A 20,117-nucleotide genomic window follows, 5' to 3' on the forward strand; every position below is an offset into this window, starting at 1 on the left:
CTCAGCTAAGAAATGGCATTTTGCCTCCAAGGAAATTGCAGTCAAGACTTTTCTACTAACTGTGACTTTGGTTGCTCAATTTCAGCCTGGTTTTAGAGACTACTGCATGTCAGCATCAGCTTTTTGAAAGCAGGGAGGGGGAAAGTCAAAAGCTTTTGAATTGTATCAAAGCATTTAGGTTTTAATTTTGCCTGCAGGGTTGATGCTGTCTCCTAGTGAAGTCAACTGCAAAAATAACAAAGCCTTGTGGAATAAAGGGTTAAACAGCAGTTTTGTACAATTGGGAGACATATAAAAGGTTGTATAATTTTTTTCACTCAAGCTTATTCATACAAAAATAAAGATCTAAAATGCCTGTCGGATGAACTGGCAAAGCTTGGCTTTCTCTAGGGTTATACCTAGAGACTGAGCTCCTGTGGGGTGTCTCATACCTAAATCAGCAGAGTGCTAACTACAGTTTCTCCCTCAGTGAAGAGCATCATTAGGATCTTTTCGCTATTCAACCAATTATTTTCACATCAGTTAATATCTCTAGTCATCAAATTTTGATCAAACTGGCTGGCAAGTTCGAGCACTGTTGGGAAAGGAAACACGACAGGACCAAACAGACAATACTTGCCTGAGTTCCATTACCCTGAGAAACTAAACTCAGTATTCAGAAGCTTTGGGAAGAAAGCAGACAGATCTGAATCAACGCAGTGTTTGACAGCAGAATGAAGATTTCTTTTCCAGTTCCTCTTCTGCAGTATCTCTGCTACCAGATGAGCATACCAGCAACAGAGATCTTTTTAAGACAAAAATGAAGAGCCACAGCCTAGAGCATAGCAATCACATCATCACTACTATTATTTTGGACTTGATCATTCATACTCTTAGCCACTTCATGGGCTACTGTTTATCCCTCTAGTAGTTACTAGAAGCTGAACAACAAAGTAATTTATTTTAAGAAAGTCTGCATATTAATGTAAGGGATGGAAGAAGAACACACCTTCATTGCATTCATTTTGCTAATAAAAAAATGAGAGCTCCCAAACCAAGCTTGTCCTCAGCAAAAGTGGAGGATTTTTTTTTGGTAAAGCCACAAATGCATTTTAATGAAACAACTGCAGAACAGCCTGCAAAGTTAAGAGTGCCTGATGACTGTTCTAAAAATTAAAGCATGTTTATTGCTCATATGACAATCTTCTGCATCCTAATTCATTTGCTTTTCCATCATTGTATCCAGAATTTGGCAAACATGCTCTCCAAGCATTGAAACTGTGCTGCAATCTTCATTTATCTTCATTCTCTGAAGCCTGTTCCTTAGGTTTTTCTTAATTACTATAATTATTTTGTGTGCATGTGTGTATTATTTAAGAGTGGAAAGGATTATCTGCCCTAAAGTTCCCTTTAGCCAGAGCCAAACAAGTATCTTGTCCTTTGTTCACAGGAACTACTGAAAAATGGTGCACTATATCAAATGGGGACTTACAGCTCGTGAAGTCTACCTTACACTAAGCTCAAGTTTACTAAGGCTGTCTTGGAAATCTGCCTTGGATTACCTGGTCTTTATCATCCTTACCCACTATGAAGCCCCTGACCCTCCACTCACATCTTCTCCAACATAGTCTTCTCCTGAACGCTGTTTGCCAAAGGGCACAACAGAGAAGGACGACAAATTTCATAAACTCAAAGGATCTCTGAAGACTGAGCAGCTCAGTCCTTATTGTACTGCCATCACAAATGTTCCTTCTTATTTAACTGTGGGTATTCTGACAGATAAAACTGAAAGACAAATGACGTTTGAGTGTCAAAATCCAAGCCCAGTCATCTGGCAAATAATTCAGCACAACTGAGAAGGCAACGTTGTCTCCATAAATTCATTAGACTCTTTGCAACGTGGACAAACTAATTCCATACTCCAGATTAGATTAAGCATTTTTTTATTCCTGAAGGAAAAACAAAAAGGACTTAAATAAACCCTAGAGAACCAATTAAAAAAAATATGCAAACTACTAGTAACATCCATTGCCTGTAAAGCTGAGTGCTCTTTTGTGAGGTTCCTATCAAACAAATTTTTAATTTAGATTTGGGACTTTAGTCTTCATTTTGAACTTCTAGTGGTACCTGCTTTAAGACTTCTTACTCAGAGAATGCTTGAGATTTGAACGAGTACAACAGAGTGAAGCTCACACTTCCCAGCTTCAACCTGGAGCAGTCAATAGCCAGGAAAAGAAAATACACTGCAAGATTCACACTACAGCACTTCAGTCGACCAGAAGACTACGTCAGTATCCTAAACTCATTCTAGAATATAAACTGCTTTGGATCTCTGCTGAAGACATTCTTCTGGCAGAAATTCAATGCAGTACTGAATTTGTTACCTTCCTCTATTTGGTGAGCTTTATAGTAGAATATATCTAGGGTATTCCTGAAAAGTGCAGTTTTAAACCAACACTGTTATCACCATCTGGGCCACAGTCATCGGATTAGCCTTACTACCCTTTGAATTACATTTTGAAAACAGTTGTCAGAATTCACTACTTTTGTTTTACAATCTCAACCTACTGGTAGCAGTGAGACGGGGAAAGGAAACAGCAGTACATTGGGAGAGAGCAGGAGGAACAGAGCATTAATGATGTTTGCCATGCTTCCCCTTCCCAAAGGATCCTCTGATGTTGAGCAGCAGAGCCTACAGCATGCAGCCTCCAAGCCCATGCTGATAAGACAACAGACATTAGAAGGACCACTAAGTTTAAATTTATTTTTATTATTTCATAAATAAAGACTAGCCACTTTTTAAACCCATATGGGTAGTAATAATTTTCAGGCATTGAAGTTGTAGCAGATTTTCTTGTGGGTAGACTAACCCACTCATATGCTCCCACTTCCTTCAATGTACTTTTTGAAGGCTTACTGTAGAGAAGTATAAAGTCAGCACCATGAAAGCTGAGAATGGTTTAAAATTACTCCCTCCTTAGGGCACCGATTCCAATCTTCTGTCTCTTCATGTTCTAGGTTATTTACAAAAAAAAACCAAACACCACCAAACTCCAAAACAAAACAAACTAAAAACCCACCCAACAATTCCTATCCTCGAGACATCTTTGAGAAGTTCCTTCACAGTTCCAGTGCTTAAAGCAAACACCTGCTTCATGGAGACCTGGAAAACTAAGAGAAGAAAGAGTGAACCCTACACATCCTTCTCCTTGTTTACTGCAAAACAGTCTGATAATTTTGCTCTTTGACAGGATCACTGTACTTACCAGTTTGTACTGCTTCTCATCAACCTTCTTGGATGGGAGAAAGATGAGAGGTGAGAAAGTTATACTGAATGGTCAACAGAACCTTTTTTGACTTTATAAGGCTTCCTCTGTTTCTGCAGAAAACGTTCTGTTTATGAGGTAAACACAGCAGAAGGTAGCTGAAGGGGGAGGACCCCACCTCTTTGATGCTATTTAAAGGAAATGCATTCTGTAAGGATTACTTTTGTTCTGTGGAAGGGATCCATGAGTGGATCAGTTGACCTTACAGATGCTTCTTAAAACTCTTCATTCATTCAAGGGTAACCTAGAAATAATTAGTCACATCTTCTAAGAAGGATATAGGAAAGTTGCTTATGGGTCAGCAAGTCTCTTCAGTGCCTGTTTATATCTGGGCTGCTTTCTCTCTCATCTAATAACCCGTTACACAGAAGAAAGTAAGAAAGCTGTGCAGCCACAGAGAGTCCAATTAATTTACCAGAAATTATGTAGTCTAGACATGTGTCCCTTGTACTGCTCTTCTTCTGTATGCTAAATATGAAGTTAGAACAGCTTACCAAAAGACTTTGTGCTAAAAACATGTTACAACGAAGAGTTGTACCTGAATTATATATCACTACACCTCAGAAGAAAGTATGTAATTTTCAAAGACTCTCAGCATTACATAAAACACAAAACATAACTACAGCGATTCCTCAGACTTCCAAACCATCAAATGCGATTACAAACTGAACAAAATTAATCCATGAGCTCACAATAATGCAGTACTATTCCATTTATATTTAAAAATACACTGTTGGAACACTTAACATTGTATTTCTTAGTGAAGGATATGCATAGCATAAAACCCCTATGTATACAAAAACACAGGCTAAGACAGATAGCTATCTAACTTTAAAATGCCAGTATTAAGGAACAATCAACAAGCTGGTGTTGATGTCCTTCAAGTCTAAAAAAAATTTTACAAAACTCTAAAAAATGTTGTGTAATATAAACATTAAGGCTGCTCTATTAATCAAACAGATTCTGTGCCTTAACCTACCAAGCAAGACTAGTGTATTTAAAAAACAAGAAAATATTGTTAGAGACAAATTCCCCTTTCCGACTCCAATTAGCATAATTTGGATTCAAAACTGTTACATGAGAAATCCCAACAAATTCCACTTTGATGCTTTGTTTAGGAGAACCTCTAGTAGAGCCCGGGTGTAGCTGAGCCTCTAAACCACAGAAAATTCAATTCCTTTTCCCTTTAAATCAACCCCTCACCCAATTTTATACCAAGAAGGGACATTCACTTTACAAGAGCTTTCACCTATCTCGCTGCTTCATGAGAGCAGCAATAAACTCTCAAGCAGCAGTTTGTCAGGCGGTCATTTTATGCTCTGTTACAGAGAATCAAAGGTCATCTTTAGCTAACAAAACTTTTCACTCAATGCAAAATCCACCACCTTAAAATAGCCTCATTTGTTCCTCTAATTACACAAGACAGCTTGTCGTCAGCACAATTCTGTCAAACAAGTTATATTTACCTACAAAAAAATACCTGCAAAGTGGTATCAAAGTGCTCAGAAAACACAAGAATGTGCTACTTAGTTAAAAAGGCTTCCAAGGAGCTCACCACCAAATAAAGTTCACGTTAGTTTAGCAAAGCAGCTGTGACACTAGATGAAACAGCCCTCAGTATTTCAAAGACAGAAAACATGCCCAGTCTGCATCCTTTTATAATACAAAAATTGATGAGCAGACCAATAAAGCCTCTTGTTTGTAGCTCCAAGTTCATCTGAACTTTAAGTGTAATAAACTTTTATCCATTGACTCAAGGATGACTTCAGCATGAAAGGCAGGGTTTTGGTGAAGCTGAAAACACATTCAAGAATGCTGTTAAAATTAAAGTAGACAAGACCAAGATCTACAAAGACCAACCCATACAGCTGGAAAAGAGCCAACTTTCTGGGCACAGCCCTTCTTCAGATCAAGGGGAAGAGATGTTAAGTATCCTATGTCTTCAAACAGTAAAAAAAAAAAGAAAAAGTGTAGCAAAAAAACCCTATTTCTGATGCAGCCTGAATGACCTACATTACCAAACATCATAGGAACAACACTGGGCACAGAACAGCATCTGACATGGCCAAGAGTTCATCTCTTGTGTAGTTCTGAGCTATCAAGCACCACTACCAAAGAACTTGTCGTGTTGCTCTCCTCAATCCCATTTGATGCATTTCAACCACGACACAGTACTAAAGCTTTTAAGAGACCAAGAGACTGGGACAAAAAAAAAGTAAAAAAAAAAAATCAGTGAATGCATAAACAGAGGAAGACTATAAGCCTTGCCCTGCCACTCATACATGGAGAACAAAGTCAACTTAAACTGGTAGCTGAGAGATTCAAGTATCCTGAAATGAAAGCATAGTAAGAATTTTTAACTGCAGAAGGAGCTATGAAACTGCCTTCTTAATAGGTTAAATATCTTCAAAGGATGACTTAAGACAAGTTCTGTCTTGGAGTTGAAGGACGCAGGTCATGAAACAAAACCTAACCACTGTCCTTCAACTTTCTACTTAAAACCCTTCTTTAAGAAATTCTATATAAAACTATATACTGATGTTTCCAGACCCTCAACGATCATTACTACCTCCAACATCTCACTATTATTTGGCTCCCCTACCTTTCTCTATAAAGTCCTCAGGTTTCAGTAACACCTTCCGCTCTTGGAGGACGCATAGTTCACCAGACAGTCAGCAGCAATTTCAGTGCAAACCAATAATGTCTTAGCAGGGGTCCTCAAACTTTTTAAGCAGGGGGCCAGCACGCGGATGAAGTGGCAGGCAGCCATCTGCGGCTTCTTGGTTTCCCCCCCCCCCCAACCCCCGGCTAGGGGGGTGGGCGGGTTCTGTAAATACCGGGGGCCGGACTGAGGACCCTGGGGGGCTGTACCAGGCCTGCGGGCCATAGTTTGAGGACCCCTGTCTTACAGGGACTAAGAGCCTTAGTTGCATTCTAAGTTTTCATTAGCAGTTCAGCTGCTATTCGGATCCACAGAAGTCTGCTCCACTAAGAGACAGATCCATTTTGCTGGAGCTGTTTGTAAAGTATCTGTAGGATAAGCAGAAAAAAACACCACAACCATGTGTGCTTACACCCTGGCCCACCAACCTTTATAGATTTAGTTAAAAAGCAGGTAATTCTGAATCACAACCAAGTGTACTAATCCTGGAAATACAGTTCAAATACTTCTCTACATTGAGCCTTTCACAGAGTTATCACACATTGCTGTAAAAAAAAAACCCAAAAAACTAAAGATAGCAAAGCATGTGACACCATTCCAGCAACTAATCTGAATGGAGACTAAGCAGAAACTTTAGTTGTTAAAGATCTTTTTAAAGGGGTAATTCCTGAATGAAGATATAATCTGGAAAACATGTTTGTGCCAGAGTTAAACAATTTCTTAAGAAGTTTCACATCCATCTTAACTGTAATTCCAGCCTACCAGTGGAAGCACAAGCATTTAACACTCCACTTCTGTTATTCTGACCCCTTGTCAAAATAAAGTCCTGAAGAAAAAAAAAAAAGTCTGCTGCAAGAACAGACTTTTTGTTGTTGTTGTAAAGTTTGACCCTTCCATATGAAAACCTGAGGAACATAAGCTTTATGCCTGACTAACTTCTGCAGTTTTTCATATTCAAATTATTGTTCTCCAGGAAAAAGGCCTGCAGGAAACATCACAGCTATCATAAGCTGTCTGGTTATTTTCTTAAATGTATTCTATTATCTACTTTCTGAAAATAAAACAAACAGGAAGGGGGGGAGAAGTCATAGGTACAGTATCTACAATTTTTCTTACTACTGCCTTTTTCCAGTCTTCTGCTAAGCAAGAAAAAAAAACATTGCATAAATAAAAAAGTTGTTCGCCAACTGCACAAGCAGAGCAGTGGAGCTATACATTAAGGATGTAAAAATAAATGAAAGGAAAGCTCGTATAACCATTTATTTATGGTCACTTTAGGTGTAACTTATAACAAAGTAGTTGACAAGTTCAGCCGTGCAATGTTTTTCCTCTTGGTTCACTGTAGCCCATGATGTTCTACTTCAAACAAGCTTATGTGTATTTTGGGAGAAGATCCCAATCCACTCCCAACCCAGGTCCCACAGAACAAAAAACACACTCTAACTACTAACATTTTATATAAACCAACTACACAAGATCCAGCCTGATTTTCAGACTTCCAGTAACACTGTGAAACCCACCCTTCCTTTACTTAATAGCTGCTGCTATGAAAACATTAGGTACTAACATACTCTGACACTACAGCAAGCATCTCCAATGCACTCATCCAAGAAAGCTTCAGGTCTCATCAAAACCTACCGCTAATTGTGCCCAATTCCCTTAGTATTAAATTCTTGACAAGATGGAGGGATGGGGACAACCTTCCTTTCCAATGACTTTTGTTTTTCCCTGCTGATAAAACACAACAAAACCAAAAAACCCACACACACCCCATCTTGAAAAACTTACAAATGCTCAGTTATTGCTCAGTCATTTCTGTTGCTTCCACAGTAGGAGGCTACGATATGGGATGTAAATATAACTGGACAGGAGACTAATAGGGTGTGTGGGTTTAAACTCCTGCAGATGCATAACACAATTAACTTGAAGTTGAAAGAACTGCAAGAGTTGGAGTTACAAAAATTCACAGAAACTGCACTTTCTGTGCAGTAGTCCTATAAAAATAGCAAATGCATCACAGGCATAAGCAGGATACCACTCACAGGACAGTAAAGAACATTTATGTACCATAAGTATCGATTTCTTCTGTTTTCAAAATGTCTTTTCCTTAAGAAATTCTGGTGACTGTCATGGAAGATTGTGTGTTATAAAGCAGCAACAGAACCTCCCTTTCGCAATATCTTGATGCCCTGATTACAGCTCACTGTCCTCCATTTGGGAGGCTGACTCTGCTCATGGATTCCGCACCCCACCCCCACCAAAAGACAGATTAATTTTCCAGTCCTCTTGGCAGATACCCACACCCCCTACCTTGCCTACACAAAAATTTTCATAAACTAAAAAAACCCACACCACCCAAAAATTAAATAATCCTGTAAGTTCCAACCCCTTACCAAATACCCTTTTTAAAGTTCTAAAATTTGCAACCATACAACATCCCGTGGTAACCGAGCAGGTAACTGCTCAGAACTAGTACAGCCAGTCTTGCAATATAAAAGCAACTCTCTCCTGCTAATGTTTGACTACAGCACTGGAAATTAGCTCACTGTTTGCACAGAGTACAAAACAGAAAACATTTTATGCATATTCTGCTACTATCAGGATGTCTCATTCCAGCAAGGTTTGTGACACAGAGTTAGAACAGGGACACTCCGTCAGGTCTTTTTTACAAAGGTACCCACAAAAGTAGGTGCACCAGCTCCACCTCTACTGCAAGTCAGCAGCAACCACCACTTGTACACCTGCTCCCAGAGACCTCAGAGTTCCTCCTGCAGAAACATGAGAAATGTTCCATTTCTGTAAACTTGGTGGAAACCAGACAAAATTCTACTTTAGATCCAGATCAAATACCCTTATCAATGCCCCTTCAGCTTTTTTCCACACTATCATTGCCAACCAGTTCGCCAGCAAGGACATGCAGGTGGGTATACAGTGTTGGAATGAACTTCTTCCCTTACAGACTGCCTTAGCTGAATTTGAACTGCCAGTTCCTAGACACCAGTTTTGTTTCAGCAGAATTGAGAATATTTAGTGGTACAGAACCCACAAATAACCATTCTCAGCCTGTATTCCTTCAACTCCAAAACAGGGAAATGTCTACTCATAGCAAAGAAGCATCCTGTTCTAAGCAAAATATTAGAAGTTATTTAATTTTTTGACAGCACGTAATACAGAGTTCTAAGTCCTGCTGCAATTCCTCTGGTATCACTACTGACAAAAATCCATAAAATTCAATAGCTTCTGTCCTAGGTAGGTTTTTTTCCCCCCAAATAATTCAAAAAGAATTAAAGACTTTTCATTAATTCTGTTATTTTGTCCAAAAACTGTCAAAATCTTGCCTTTTTATTTTTTAAGAATGCCAGTTCTTATTATGCTTAAAATAAAGTTTTGGGTGATCCTCCTTCCCCACACCCCTAACTATCAAGATATAAATTACCCATTTCTCAAATGGAAATCTAACAAACCTCTCCCTGCAAAACTTGGCTGAGGAGTATGTCAATAGGTGCCTATATCACACTGAAGCTCAGGCTTCTTCTCCATCAATCTCAGTGAGAGAATATTTCTAAAATAAACTTCCCAAGCTAGGAATAAAATTAAGCATGCTATCTAGAGGAATAGAGAAAATGCGCAGATGACTTAATTCAAAGCTAGACTACATAACTGGAATCAGGGTATTTTGAGTTAACCAGTGTTGCTTCACACTGGATCTCACCCACACCTTCTTCTGTCACTTGCAAAAGGAAGTTGAACAATTTTCCCTAGGAAGAATATCCTTATTCCTCCAAACCGCAAAATTCCTGTTCTAAAGACATCATTTGTAATATTAATTTCTAAGGAAGCAGATAAATGACCGATTTGTCCTAAAGTAGCTATGAACATGTCTATATAGTCAAGCGATACAATTTGTGTATGATGCACCCGCCTACTGGAATTCTTCCACTTAAGCAATGATCACACAGGAGTAAGCATGAACAATCCTCACAGTAGTACGTATGTCCCCAAAACCTTGGGAGCCAGAACTACAGACAGAAAACAAATGAAGTGTGCTGAACTGCTGCCTTTGTATTTGTTCTAAACTCTTAAGACTATTAACCCGGCTTGTTAACATTGATAGGAACATCGGGCATAGGACTCAAAGGACCCTTCATGTCATCAACTCCTACTCCCTACTTCCTCATGCAATTGAGTCATAGTCCTATTAAGTGATAAACATATCACATCTCACCTTCTTTGAGCATCAAAACAGACTAAAGCAGTTACTAGGGGTATCACATCATTCCCAGTGCTCCCGATTTAGGTCCTGAGGGTTTTTTTTAATCCTACTGTCAATACTCTATATTGAAACTACTTTCCTTCTACCTCCCATGTCCTCCTTTTTCCTCTATCCCTATACATACTCCCAGAAAAATAAGTCTGCAGCCAGGGCAAATTTCTTAACTATAAACCATTTCACAGCCTCTCACGGCAAATGGAGGAGGTTCCCGACAGCTGGAAGAAAGCAAACTTAACTCTTGTCCTCAAGGGAGGCAAGGAGGGAGGGTCAGGACAACTAGACCCTCCATTCCTGACAAGGTGATGAAGAATATCCTGGTAGACATTTCTAAACACACCAGGAGAAGGTGATCAGAAGTAGTCAGTTTGGATATATGAAGGGGACATCATGCCTGAACAACCTAATGGACTCCTACACTGAAAGTACTAGCTTGGTAGTCAAGGGAATGTTGTTTCTCCTTACTTGAGCAAGGCTTTCAACGCTGTCTCCAACGACAACATTCTTATAGACAAACCGATGAAGTACGAACTAAATAAATGGAAAGTAAGATGACATGGAAATGGTCTGGACTGTCAGGCTCAAAGGGTTGTGATCAGCAGCTTAAAGTCCAGGTGAAGGCCAGGCACTACAAATAAAAGATTAGTAGGAACATCAGTTTCTGAAGGAAAAAGACTACATTCTAGGTTATCTGAATTTTAGTGAGGTGTTTAATAGGTCTCATCTACATAAGTCCGGCTCATTGATAAAAATGTTAACCTTTTTCTTAGCAAACCATGCTGTTGCTATTGACCTGGGCAGACATTAGCTATAAAATACAGATGGGAGTACAAAGACAAAGTATCAAAAGCACAGTCAAAGTAAGCAAAGAAGTTTCAATAGAAAGGCTTGTAAATAGACAGATTTCATGTCAAGATCTCAGTTGTCATCTCCCCACCTCTCCAAAACCCCAGATACTAACAGTGATAGCTTACAAAGGATAAATGTATCGCTTTTCCAAGTATATCAGAGGTATATAACAATGGGAAAATGCATTTAGGAGGTAGAGATTATTAGATCACTAAAACTACTCAATACAATTTTCAAATAGGAAGATTTAACACACAAATAGCAAGGGAAACTTCCTCAAAGTGACATTTAACTTTGCCAGCAATAGTCTCATCCAGTAGTAATAGATGTTTTGTGATACAGTATTTGGAAATGTACAAATAGCACTCATCTCACTGCCAGTGGAAAGAATTAAAACTATAAGGCATACTTGCATCAACAGGAAAGCCTTCTCACATCTTCTCAACTATAAGGGGCTAAGATGATAGCACTAACATTTCATAAACTGAGTTTTCAGTTCCATACTCTTCATTTGTAGAAGTACCTCATAATTTAAGTGCAAATTAAACATTACAACCAAAACCATTACAAATATATGAAAATAGAGTTTACTGTTGGATAAAATCAGAATTCTTGATAAAATCTGCAAAGATTCCTAGAAGAAAAAAACTTCCTAATTTTCAAAGGGATTACTGCAAATACTACTTTTAGTGAAAAAGAAAGTGCAGGTTTCCCCGTGTAATCCCTTAAGCACCATCATGTCAGGCATTCTGATGTGAGAGGAACTGTTAACAGTCTTAGTGCAGTTTGTATTAAGTTCTTATTTAAAACTGAAGTGACAAATCAAAAAGCCACCATTTTGTACTTTTTTACTTTTGACTATGCAGTTGCATTTTTCCCCCCCCTTTAAGTAGGGACATTAACAACAGTTCTCTGTTCATTTTACTGAATTTGTTCTCAGCTGTATGAATAATTGCTGCATAATTTGTTATCCCCTGTAACACCTGTGAACATTTATTGTAAGAATTCTGCATATCCTCTATTCTGTCATTCTTGCTACTGCAACTTCATCTGGCAATTCCTCAACTTGTTTTTAATTTTTCATCTTTTAACACCGTTGAAAATATCCATGCCATTGTTGAGAGTTTTTTTAATTGTAGTCTGCGTTACATTTCAAGTTGCTGTATTTAGGTTCACCACACAGGCAGGTGTAGGTTTAGGATAAGGAAGATCTAATTACACAGCGTAGCATTAAAAGACCCCCACCTCATATCCGGTGGGTAAGAGAAAGCAGCAGCAGGCTGTTTCGAGGCAGTGTACTTCTGTGGAAGGTGCCAGGAGATGAATCTGGTTTAATTAAATGGATCACTAGCAGGCCTTATGTAAGCAGCATGGCCATACACACAAGAACATGTTTCTAATTCAGAAAGAACTTCAGGTTGAGCTGAAACTCTTTACACTTCTTTTTTTGGTCCCTAATGCGCACTTTAAACTAAAACTAGTTCCAAAGCCATTTAATATTTCACAGTAACAACTGTGTGGATAGTGCTTACCTAAATGGTACGCTATACATGAAAAAGCGCACACAGAACTAGACTTCAAATATGCTGCATATCTGGAATTAAACTAAACAAAGGATGCTCATTTCCTATTAATTTTTCAATACCTTATGCTAGGAGACTACAAGATTTTACTTGACTCAGATGTTTTCTGGACGAGAGTCATAAAGAACCAACATCTGTACCTAAGATTCCATTCTGGGAGAATGTTTTGTTCCATTTTTAACTGAAAGCCCAATATATGCTTACTTCTTACATTTGTCTTTATTCTCCTCTACCTATCTTATGTATTTTTTGGCATAGCTTTTCTCTTCATTACTATTATTTCTTGATTCCAGTAATAAATTCTTACTTGCACTTGATCAAGAACAAAGGACCAAATCTAAAGATGTTATACTTATTGCCCTCTGAATATAAAACAAAATCCAGAAGGGATTTTTTTTAATCCCAACAGTGCCAACAGGCAAAGTTTAACTGCATTTACCAGAGGAAACTAGTCTTTCATTTCTCCAGGCATACTGTGAACACACTCATGTTCCAAGATAACTTCACATATAGACAGGAATACTGCGTTCTTTATCTGGGTTTGAAATTATGATATATTAGCAAGTTGCCCTCCAAGCCTCTACTGGTTTGCATTCCTAAAATTCTCTACGCTTATATCCATGGCCTCAAGTACAAGGTAGTAAAAAAAACTCATTAGCCACAGACTTCAAAGCAGTGATACAAATTCATGCAGGATAACTCTCCTGAGTTACAATTTATCTAACCACCTAATCAAGCAAAGCATTCAACAGCACACAAACAATCCTTCTTTACAAGAAGATTTTGCTAGGAAATCAAAGCAAAAAGGAAGCATTCTGGATGACCTTGGTGTACCACTGACTGGAAAGAATTTACACATAATACAACCTCAAACAAGACCCGACAATAAAAGACCTCCCTACTGCAAAGCTCTCAAACATTGCAAAAGGCCTCTCCCCATGTTATGATGCAAATTTAGAGTACTAAAACCAGGTGGCAAAAGTGAGAGCATTTCTAGTGACATCTATTGTTCACTGCTAAAAGTGGCACCCAGAAAAAAAAAGTTCTTCAAAACCTGAAATAAAAACATACTGTTATTTAAATAGGAGTTCTGATGAATAAAGCTTCCTATCTCAATGTCAAACCTCATCTTTATTCAAACGCGTTACAGATTTTATCCTGGCAGTTTTCTAATGTGCCAAATTCTTTGAATTTTAACCCCATTATCCAATGTGCTCCTATATCTTTTTGTATTGGTGTTACTGGCAGACTAAATAGGCACATAGAGTTCATCATCATGGCCATTAATGAAAATATCAGCAGACACGTCAGACCTCTGTGGGACTCCATTTGAAACATCCTTCTCTTTTGACAATATTTTAAGTGTGTTAAAACCAGGTTTTATATTGCTTCTCCGTTGCATACTGTCAAATCTCTGCTGCAGGCAAGTTGGTATAAAAGCTATACACCACCTCTATAAAGGCCTCTTACCATACCATAGAAAAAGGTTACCATTTCAAAAACTTGGGCAAATTTTTGCCCTCTATCAATACTTCAATGACAAAGCTGAAGAGTACAATTAGGACACTCCCACACCCATGCCCAAACTGGAAAGAATCATGTCGGCATGACTCAGGTTTACAGCACAAATTCTTCTAGTCCCAAATGGAAACTGGGAAGAAGATTCACCACACATCCTTGTTTTAGAAGCTGCAGAAAAAAACCCACAACCACCCTTATTGTCCCGTCTGCCTGACCTAAACACCAGGCATTTATTTTTCCAGTATTCTCCACAAGCACTTGCCTGCCTGACAACTGCTCTCAGCACTCAAAATCATTTTAAAAGTCTTCCTTAAAAGAAAACTTCTTCCACATGTAGACTTCTCTTCACTGCTTCAAGCAAACATGGGTAGGGTTTTTTTTTTTCCAGAACAGCCACTCTAAAGTTCCTGTGGAAAGACTACAACTATCAGCTATGAGGCTTTTAATTGAAGTTGCCATTTGATTCAAATGGCAAAAAGCAACTACCTCCAGAGCAGATTCATATTGACTAAGTACCATTACACTTTAGATATTCACTTGCAAAAAGACACTTTGTGGAGATGAAGCACGTTTCAGTAAGAAGAAATAACAGAACGGATACATAAGCAAAATCACCAATGCAGAGTAAGAGCAAAAGGCAGCAGACCTGATAAAACATCCAATCCCTTGCTCAACCACAAGTAAAAGCACACTACAGTTATGATTCTAGAATTCACATTACAAATAGTGAATAGACGGACAAAACGCTAGGAAACAGAAGACATCTTCATCCTGACCTCTACATCACAACTTAAGCCTACAGCCCAAGTGAATTTATATAACAATACTTGGTTAAAGACCAAGTTTATCAAGCAGTAAACAAAAAATACTCCTTTTAAAGACCAGGTTGGTGGGATTGATTTTTTTCATTGTTTTTTGTTGTCATTGTTTTGTGGGTGGTTTTTTTTTCCGTTTTCAACCACCACTGATAGAAAAGACAAGAGGCCAACAGAGATGAGGGATAGTTCTAGCTCCAGCACAAGTCACCTGTGACCCCAGCCAAGTGAATGTGTCTGTCACCTTCCCTACTACCACCTGGGGAGATCCCTTCCACCCATAAACCACTCATCCACATTTTCTTGCACACTGTCCCTCTGATTCACCACTAACATTATTTATGGCTGTTCCTAATCTGTTCTTGACAGATGTATCACATGCTGTGCTGAGTCGTTTTAAGCATTAATTATATCACACACATATTTAACAACTGCACATAAATATATCTCAGTTACCTCCTCCCCTTGACAAAATAAGTTATTTAAATGTAAAAAAAATATCTGTACCTCAACAGGTTTTGTTCTGACCTCAGATTCCAACATGACTAAGCACCATGACAGTGTCAATAAGAACCAGCATTCTGATTACATAAAAGCATGACTATATTGCAAAGCAAGCCCTTAAAAGCTGCCTACTGTCACATCAAGACATAAACGCAAGAAGAGAACTTACCTGCGGGCAAGGAAAGTCTTCAAATATCTGTAACAATAAAGAAATAAATTTAGCAACAGAAGAAAAAATAGCTCTAAAACTGAATTGGCCTAATAATTTTTCTGCAAGGCTGTACTTGTTTAATAAAGCACATTACCTGAAGCTATTTGCTAGCTACTAGGCATGCCACATGCAAATCAAGAGCATTTTCCTTGTCTCACCCTGTTCATTAACAAGATTACATTTTGCCCACCTAACTGCAGGACAAAGATTATACTACTAGGCAATGAGTGTAATTACTACAGCAGAATACGGGTCACTACTCACAAATTAAGTGTTACATATGGATTTCACCATGATCACCTACATAATTTCAGAGCTGAAAGTGTCAGGGTTAGTCTTTGCATACAAAGAGGACATCACTGTAAGTTTGCTTTATTCTTAAACCTTTAGAGAAGAGGGAGCCAAGCTTACAAATGGTTAAGTATGGAACGCAGGAAATAATACTAAAATAAAGGAGTCCGATTTTTGTCACTAAGGCATACAAGATAAGGTTACTGAACATTTTTATAATAAATGCCAAAACCATCTTAAACTGCAGTCAACTTTACAAGAACCACTGCCTCTGAGTCAAAATAGATCATATTAAAAACTACACTCCTGAAGATGGGTATAAATGTGTATACATTAAGTTTTTCTAATTAGTTAATTATAGGAATTATAACATTTTTTTGTCTGCTTTTCATATATCTACTTGCCAGCTCAGTACATGATTGTAACTGGGACTTGAGACGCCAATCCGAGTTCAGAACAGAAACTAGAACCCACAAAGAACTGGAAAGCAAGAATTACTCAAAGTCTGTAAGGACAGGGACTGGGGACGCACATCAAGGGGTTAACAGAAGCGGAAATAAATACAAGTATGGGGGCAAAAGAAAGGGGAATCAATAAAACAAATGAGTAAGAAACTGAACTGAACCCAAGAAAAAGGTCTACAGTTATTTGGTTAAAAGGAGACAGCAATGTTGGGTAACAAGTTTGTTGTACTGGGTACAAAATCCACATGGAAACTGAACTTTAACCATAGGTGTAGCAACTGGAACAGATTCAGAGATTACCTAAGCAGATGGCCACTGCTTTGCTACCTATTAGACGAAATAGCAAGGCTCAATAAATTTATTAGCCCTGCTCTCACCAACAGATTCTTAACATCATGCTTGCTTTCATTTACAATCCACATTTGTGGCTGCACAACATGACAACTCAAATACCGAAGAAATGCACCTGAAATTTAAAGGCAGTCCACTAAATTCAAAAAATGAACTGCAGGACTCTAAGGAGACAAAGTTTAAACACAACACAAAATGAAAACAGCAACAGGACACCACAAAACAGAAAATATTGCAGCCTTTATTGTGGTAGAACCGAGTAAAATTTAAAAAGATAAGAAGGCACATTTAAGAGATGTTCATGATGCTGCCTGCTTATGAACAAAACTGCCTTACGTAAGAAGAAATGCCTTGAGATAGAAGAAGCCCAGACAAGAAGCAGCAGCATAAACTGCCAGGAAGAAAAACCTGAAGTCACCTCCTGCAACAGCTGCTGCACAGCATCCAGATCAACGCATACGGCATGGAGCTTTCTTCTGGCAGAAAAATGTCACTGTGTCAATCAATTTGAAAAGTTAACAAATAGAAATGTTAGACTTTTTGGGCTGTTTATATATGTTTAATAGTTTCTGTGTGCTCTTTCTATAAAGTTGCAAAAAAATTCCTGCTTGTCACTAAGACATACAATATGAACTGCAGCCACCCAAGTGAAACAACTAAAACGGCAGAGCAGAAAATACAGTATTTTATTTTAATTTTTCTACAGTGATATAAAGCAATCTAACCTTAATTATAAGTTAAATTTTTTAATGTTCTTTAAATTCAAGTTACTACCAAAAGATACAAGCCACATAAAACATTTCTAATACATCAAGAATTAGAAGAAAATTTTAATTACAGCACTTTAACTCTTGAAGCAGATTATTCGATTAAGTATGCCTACACAACAGATTTTAAGAAAATAACGGTAAACATAACCACTAGAAAAATACCTCATCTTATACACACATATAGGCAGAACACATTGATTTACATTCCAGGAACTTAGTTAGCCATGCAATTTCTAACACCTCCAGGGAAAGCTCTGCAGCTAAGACATGCACATATCTTTAACTTCAGACCGACTTCATCGTATTCTAGTGTTTGTCCCTAATACCTGAGTCACAGGTTCCGCTGTGATCTCCTGCACAGGCACCAGCATTCACACAGATCACATTACTGCACTGGGACCTATTCTAAACAGGAGACCTACGAGATCAGCATCGTTACTATATTAAAGTCAAACAGCATAATGATTTCTTACTTCCATGTTCCACCGCAAAGTAGCTCCACAAGCACGTTAACTGAAGAGATGCTACAGCTCTGGGACAACTAGACTGACTGAACAGCCTCCTGCAAGTACATGTTCTTCTAATACAATTTAGTGTAAGAGAGAATGTTTCCAACAATTAATTGACACACACTAGTTTTAAAAACAAGTAGGACAAAAGAAATGGAAGCATGAAGGTCATAACAGTCTACTCAAAACTGCACAAATGCACTTTTTAGTAAAGTTACTTGTCTCATATTTTTCAAAGATCTCTAATTAAGCACAAGGTCTTCAATAGGCTAATGCATCTTGATTCTGGCAAACACCAGCCACTACAGAGATATAACTCGTAAGAGCATAAATAAATCCAACAGTATCACAATTCCAAAGATCAACATAATTATTTCAATTTTATGTGCTTGTGTAAGTTAAATGTTCATTACCTTCACGTGTTTCTATCAGACTCACATCAGGAACTCTGATATTTCTTACCCTTAGGATTACCCTGTCTCCCCAGCTCACTGATCTTTTCTGGCCTAAAACTCCTTAGCTTTATTCACCAAATATGGTTTTCATTTAGCATCTAATACTGAAAAGATTAGTGGATTCCTGCAACATTTTAATAAGTTCGTTCACTGAGAAGTAAACTGAGACTACACATTTAGGTAGCTACTCACTTCTGATCACACTTACGGACTTGCCTTCTTTGCTGTTCAAAACCTTTCCCTTTTTGAAGCACCTTACACATTCAGATCTCCATAGAGGAGGAAGTAATTCAACACAGAATTGAAAAGAAAAAAAACCCCAAAAATTAGGCTCCAAACCTGATTTGTGACTATTGAGCGGAGACTTGAGAGTATCTGGGGGAGCTGTCCTGTTGGGTAAGGATTCCCTCATGCAATGAAGGTCTGGACTGATTTTTCTCCTACAGCACACAAACCTCGTTTCCAGCTGTATAACATGAACCAACCTTAATTTCTTATCTGCTCCAACGTAGTTCTTCAAAGTGAAATTAAAAATTAACCAGATTTCACATGCTTCTACTCCTAGTGATACTTTCAAGGAATCAGTCACGTTCTGCATTTATATTCTCACATGTCTTACTGTGCTGCTAAGTAAGGAGCAAACTGTCAGTTTGAATAGACAAAAAGAAAAATAATTTTCAGACCATATTCTTTACAAACTTTTACATACCTGGTAAAGGTTAACCAGTTCAAGGAAAACTGTTTTAATTCCGAAGAGATATTGGGAGAATGGAGCAGATTGTGTCAAGAGATCCTTTCCAATCAAGGCTTCTGTAATACCACACAAAGATGACAATAACACAAAAGAAGCTGTAATGACATCAGAGGTCATTACAAAATAAGTTCCTCAGCCAAACAAAATGTGCCAAGTAAACCCATCATCTATATGAATTCACTGAGGAACAAAAAAAAGACTGTATATTAACGAAAGAGCACTACTCTTACTTCTATATGCACTGAGACTGTTTGGGACAGTATAGCCCTCAAATAGGCTTTGTGGATCCCATCACAAATAGGTTTTATTCTGCTGTCTATGGATACCTTGAGTATCAGATGTCTCCAATGCTGTCTTTGTTTTCATGAAACTGCATTTTACCTTGCAGGATTTTCTCAAATGTCTTTGTGGAAATGGAGCCGCAACTTTAAACCTTCTTTCCAAGAATAACATCTAATCATCGAACACAGGAATATTTTGTGAGCCTCATGTTCCTACCTCAAGGTAGAATGAGAACATGGCTCCACAGACAACTACAGAGGCCGAGACTCTCACCCCATCTGCAGCACTGATCTCTTTCCCAAGCTGTGGTAAGCAGCAGACCACAAGAAATTTAATGTTGTTCTCCTGCAGCAGGAACTGACTGGCTAACCTAAAACTATTCCCTTTAAATGAATTCAGATATTCAGGTGACAAGCCAATCTCATTCCACTGAAGAGTAAAGGCTTGCAGCACACATGAACCACACACCACAGACTCCAGAAAGCAGAGTAGCACATGTCATTTAACAATCCTTCCAGCTG

The 20,117-nt window shown here is 38.2% G+C and overlaps 1 protein-coding gene across 6 annotated transcripts in view; it reads right to left on the minus strand.

Annotated features, from left to right (window-relative positions):
- Positions 1–20,117, minus strand: part of PTK2 (protein tyrosine kinase 2) — a 224,032-nt gene that overhangs the window by 163,449 nt on the left and 40,466 nt on the right. For 4 of the 6 annotated variants that reach the window (XM_040588393.1, XM_040588395.1, XM_040588396.1 and 1 more), the window contains exon 3: positions 15,679–15,705. The exons of 1 other annotated variant lie outside the window; for it this stretch is intronic. The gene's annotated coding sequence lies outside the window, so the exon portion shown is untranslated. Of the gene's footprint in view, positions 1–15,678; positions 15,706–19,269; positions 19,293–20,117 lie in introns of those variants that run through there. One more of the 6 variants, XM_040588399.1, reaches the window with a different exon arrangement.

This window comes from Falco naumanni, chromosome 3 (genome assembly GCF_017639655.2).
Source record: "Falco naumanni isolate bFalNau1 chromosome 3, bFalNau1.pat, whole genome shotgun sequence".
NCBI lineage: Eukaryota > Metazoa > Chordata > Aves > Falconiformes > Falconidae > Falco > Falco naumanni.